The sequence below is a fragment of the Bos mutus genome, chromosome 23, assembly GCF_027580195.1.
Source record: "Bos mutus isolate GX-2022 chromosome 23, NWIPB_WYAK_1.1, whole genome shotgun sequence".
Taxonomy (NCBI): domain Eukaryota; kingdom Metazoa; phylum Chordata; class Mammalia; order Artiodactyla; family Bovidae; genus Bos; species Bos mutus.
This window is the reverse complement of record NC_091639.1, coordinates 22365629-22371628: the sequence shown is the minus strand read 5'-3', so window position 1 is coordinate 22371628 and position 6000 is coordinate 22365629.

Below are 6000 nucleotides of genomic sequence, written 5' to 3'. Positions count from 1 at the left end.
TTCTTTTAGGCAATGGAGAGTCTAGGTACAAGCCCTAGGCTCTTCCAACCTGGGGTCTGATTTTCCAATTGGTATGTCATTTCCATAGATAATGGGCATATAGCTCAAAGTCCACAGTCTGCCCAAGATGGAGTCCTGCTTTCAAGATGGGGCCCTGTTCTGTCTGTTTCCTCCTTCAATGCTATTTCCAGGTAGATAGTGTCAGAACTGAGCCAACTTGTAGGACACCCAGCTGGTGTCCAGAGAATTGCTGATGTGTTGAACTCCCTGCAGCTACTTCACATTGGAATAAGGTTCCAGAATCATATTATATTGTTAATCCATTTTTAAATAAAATCTTTTTCACTTAAAGAGACTAAGATTCAGAGGCCTTATGTAACTTGCCTCTGGCAGAATGAGAGTTTGGACTTTCTTAATAATGAAGCCAAAGGGCTTTGAACTGTACCAGGGACCTGGCTACAATGATTAGCCCTGAGATGGCTATCTTATTGTTGTAGGAGGGGGGGCAGGGATGGGGGCCCTCCAGGGCCCCAAGAGTAGGCTCTTGTCTAACACTCAGAAAAGAATTGTCCGAGGAGACATGTGCTGACAAAGCAAGAGACTTTATTGGAAGAAGGCACCCGGGCAGAAAGCAGTAGGGTAAGGGAACCCAGGAGAACTGCTCTGCCATGTGGCTCGCAGTCTCGGTTTTATTGTGATGGGATTAGTTTCTGGGTTGTCTTTGCCAATCATTCTGACTCAGAGTCCTTCCTGGTGGCTCACGCATCGCTCAGTCAAGATGGATGCTAGCGAGAGGGATTCTGGGAAGTGGACGGACACGTGGTGTCTCCTTTTGACCTTACTGGAACTCTTCTGGTTGGTGGTGGCTTATCAGTTCTGTATTCCTTACCAGGACCTCCTGTTGTAAAACATCTCATGCGAAGTGGTTACTAGAGAGTCTGGCCAGGGTGGGTGGTTTCAGTCAGTGTGCTTCCCATAACATTATCAAGGGTCATCCAGACACACTCTCTAGTGACCTGCAATCTGGCACAAAAATCAGCACTGAGCCAATCAAAAAAGCCTTTCTCTGGAATTTGGAGTTTGAATAGCTCAGGTAGGACCTGAAGAGTAAGAGTTGTGATCTTGTGGTGATGATAAAGACCTTAAAAACATAAATAGCAAAGTGAAAATTTATGAAATGTATTACCAAAACTCAAGATTTTAACCTAATGAATAACACCATTATCAGAGCTAATGAGTCAGTTTCAAGTCTAAAATGAGCAGGAGATGAATGTCTCAAATACACAAGGAATTCTGGAAATCAATAAAGAAAAGATGGAAAACTGAAAAATGAGAAGAAGACCTGAGAGAAAATTCCAGAAGAGATAGGCACCCTCACATGTAGTCAGAAAATGAGAAAAATAAAACAATAGTGAGAGATCACTTTACAGTCAGGAGATTTTCAGAAATTAGCAAGTTTGATAGCACCTGTTTTTGGGGTGGGGATGGGGGAGCAAGAATCTCAGAGGTCCTCTGGTGGAAATGTAAACGGGTATGTTACCAAATTGAAGCTTGGTCTGCTTGCCGCAAGACAGGCCAGTAATCGGGAGATGATGTGTTGAGGCAAGGAATATCAACTTTATTGGAAATCTGGGTGTCCCAGGAGGTTAATGTCCGAGAGTACCATCTTATCAGGGTCTGGACACCAGTCTCTTTTATAGAACAGAGCTGGAAGAGGTGAGGAAATATAGTATAAAGGCCATAAATCTTACAAAATATCTCCTGGCCAGACCAGCATCAAGGAGGGAATGTGTTGATTTCTTCTTTTCTGCAACCATTCACAGGTGGGCAGGATCTGAATGTCTCCCTGGGAGCTGAACAAGGGCACTTTAGCTTAACATTCAGGCAGAAGGGCTGGGTTTCCCAAAACAGGCCATAATGTATGTTTACAGCTATAGACAGCATCCTTTTAGTGGTTATAATAACAAAAGCAATGGAGAACAAAGGTTAAAGTGAAAAGAAGCAGATCCAACATGGAGTCAGATTTGTTCTTCCTTGTAACAGATATAGTTCTAGGGAGCAATTTGGTGGTGCTTGAGAAATTAAGAGGGCATTAGCGGTCATCCTCTTCTGGGCTGTATCTGAGGCCTCTTATGCAAGGAGGAGTACTAGGCTGTTCATCCCAGTATTGCTTCCCCACCCTCCTTCACACTGTGGCATGTGGGATCTTGGTTCCCTGACCAGTGATCTATGGAAGCACGGAGACTGAACCTCTGGACCACCAGGGAAGTTCATCACACGTTGCTTATTGTCAAAGGCAGATGGAGGTAACCCAGAAACCCTTTGCCAAAATAAAATATGATAAAATATGGTACTGCATATTGTAGAATACTATTCTGCAATTAGAACCTATAAATTAGATGTATAAACAGCAACATGATTAAACTTTAAAAATCATAGTACTGGGTTTTAAAAAGTAAGAAACAGGTCTAGTACAGTACTATTAATATATTCAAAGATTCTTCTGTATCCAAGGATACATGGAAAACATTAAAGAGTAACTGCCTGCAGGGGTGAGGACAATGTGAGAACGGAGATACAGGAGAAAATATAAACAAAACAAGAAGACCTTGCATGGGCTGATGATCATGTTCCTAGAATGAAGGAATATGATTGCGTTAACTCTGCACTGAAAGCCAGAAAAAAAGAAAGGACTGAAATGAGCAGGAAAATAAAGGACACGAGTAAGGACAGCAAGCCCCACTGGTAGGCTCAAAAATGGGCCCTGCACGGAGAGCAAGGCAAGAATCAGAGATAATGCATTGCCATGGCTCCTGTTCCCATCACAACCAGCCCAGCGTAATCACCATTCTTGGGCTTCAGGTTCCCTATAATCACCCCTCTAGTTCACTAAGGCACCTTGAGTGTATGTAATCCAGCAGCCTGGCAACTCTTTCGTGGGATATCTTTGTCTCTCTCTCTTTTTTTTCTTTAGCCCAATCTCTCAATTATCCCATGCCATCCTCTGCTCCCTTGGTATCCATACATTTGTTCTCTAGGTCTGTGTCTCTATTTCTGCTTTGCAAATTAGATCATCTCTACCCCTTTTCTAGATTCCACATATAAGTGTAAATATATGGTTTTTCTGATCTATTTCACTCTGTATGACAGTCTCTAGGTCCATTCATGTTTCTTCAAACTACACAATTTCGTTCCTTTTTATGGTCGAGTAATATTCCATTAATAAAGTGTCAAAACGATAAAAAAAAAACTTTATTTTTGGGGGCTCCAAAATCACTGCAGATGGTGACTGCAGCCATGAAATTAAAAGACGCTTACTCCTTGGAAGAAAAGTTATGACCAACCTAGATAACATGTTGAAAAGCAGAGATATTACTTTGCCAACAAAGGTCCATCTAGTCAAAGCTATGGTTTTTCTGGTGGTCATGTATGGATGTGAGAGTTGGACTGTGAAGAAAGCTGAGTGCCGAAGAATTGATGCTTTGGAACTGTGGTGTTGGAGAAGACTCTTCAGAGTCCCTTGGACTTCAAGGAGATCCAACCAATCCATTCTGAAGGAGATCAGCCCTGGGATTTCTTTGGAAGGAATGATGCTAAAGCTGAAACTCCAGTACTTTGGCTACCTCATGCGAAGAGTTGATTCATTGGAAAAGACTCTGATGCTCAGAGGGATTGGGGGCAGGAGGAGAAGGGGATGACAGAGGATGAGATGGCTGGATGGCATCACTGACTGGATGGACGTGAATCTGAGTGCACTCCGGGAGTTGGTGATGGACAGGGAGGCCTGGCGTGCTGCGATTCATGGGGTCTCAAAGAGTCGGACACGACTGAATGACTGAACTGAACTGAACTGAATATTCCATTGAATATATGCACCACATCTGCAGAATGACCATAAAAAAAAAATCTACAGACAATGAATGCTGGAGAAGGGGTGGAGAAAGGGAATGCTTGTACACTGTTGGTGGGAATATAAATTGATACAGTCATTATGGAGAACAGTATGGAGTTTCCTTTAAGAACTAAAAATAGAACTACCATATGATCCAGCAATCCTACTCCTGGGCATATACCCAGGAAAGAAAATCACAGTTCAAAAAGATACACGCACCCCAGTGTTCATTGCAGCACTATTTACAATAGCCGGAACACATCCATCAACAGAGGAATGGGTAAGGAAGTTGTGAGATCTCTTTTTGCCTCCTGCCCAGTAGGGGACGGGCTTCCCAGGTGGTAGTAGTAGTAAAGAATCCACCTGCCAATGCAGGAGATGCGAGACGCAGGTTCGATCCCTGGGTTAGGAAAATGCCCTGGAGTAGGAAATGGCAACCTGCTCCAATAATTTTGCCATGGAAAATTCCATGGACAGAGAAGCCTGGTGAGCTACAGTCCACGGACTTGCAGTGAGTCGAACATGACAGAGCAACTGAGCACACTCTCAGTAGTGGACAAAACTCAACACTCTCTTGTTCCCAGGAAACTGCAGTGCTGACAGAAATATCGAGATCAATGGAGATTGTGCCAAAGATCCCACAGAGAAGATAAAGGATGGCTTTACAGCACAAACACTGCAACACAGATATTCTCCAACTTTCCAGTGGGGCCATCAAATGGATTATTTTCCTCTGCCTTTCCTCCAGATAGCTCCCAGTCCTCATCCTTGGGGCTTATGTACTCCTAAGCCTCCGCTTCAGGCTTCTGAATCTTTTCTTCATTCAGGGCAATTTTATTTTGGCCCAGAGCCTCCACATGTGCATATCCACAGCCCTCTGTCTGCTGGTCCACCCTAAAAGGAGAAGTACTAGAGGCCTGGAAATACAGTGTAAGTCGTTCATTTGTTTTTTTCTATTTCATACTCAACTGAAAAAGTCTTGTCTGTCTAAAACAGTAGTTCAGGACAGAGGAAAAGAAACAAAGCCCCATCGACCTGTCTGGCAAGTCTGAGCTTCTTCATCAGGTCACCGGCCTGAGGATTCCACTTCCCGCAGGTTACAAAGACCAGCTGAGAAGCCTGTCAGACAGTTCCTTTAACTTGTGCCAGTTTTCTCAGCCACGGGATGAGAAAAACAAAGTAAGTCCTCTGTATTTTCAGGTTTGTCAAAATGTTCAAAGGAAGATATGTATTTTTGAAAAGTAACTTTTGATTTGGGTAATATTTGACAAATGTTACAATGAGGCATGTGTTGCATATCATGAGAGGGGGATTGCAAAGAGTATTTATGGAATAATCTCATAAGTTTGTTAAAAAAAAGGTTAAATACACTTGTCTACAAAACTGGCAGTATACACAAAATGTTTAACCAGGGTTTTATGAGATGTTATAAGAGGAAGTGAGGACAGTGGGACTTTTCACTCTGAAAATGTTTGAATCTTTTAAAAACCAGGAGTATATATTGATACAGCTTTTATAATAAACATTAGGTAATACGACTGAGGCAGAAATTGCTAGACAGTATAAGACTTTGAGACCTCAATTCATTTTTATTAAATTCAATTTTTCTCTTCTTAAGTAAGCATCTCACTCAATTTCCAGGCATTCAGAGGAATGCTTCCCTGGTCTGGAGGGTCATAAAACATTCAGACCCAGGACAAGACAATCATTAACTGCTGTCCAGTTTATCAAGGAGAAAAACTCCAGGTAGACAATTAGCTACAATTAGCTCCTAAACAGACATCTAGCCCCTAACTAATGATCTGGGGTCTTGAGAAAGGGTCAAGGGATGGCATCACAATGTCTGGAGAAACTGAGAAACTGGGGAATCCAAGAAAACCATAAATTGACAAACTGGACATTGAAACATTTAAACTAGTTGGTCAAAAAAGACATATATTAAAGTCATGAGCCAACCAAAAATGTACAGATCAATACTAATAAAGATACAAAACTGCTGTAATCCCTGCCTTTTGGGGCCTCTTCATCCCCTCTCAGTGTCTATACTGAGGGCTTTGTATCTCTATCTTCTAAAATAAACTTTGCCTGTGTGAGTGTTCACGAGTTAG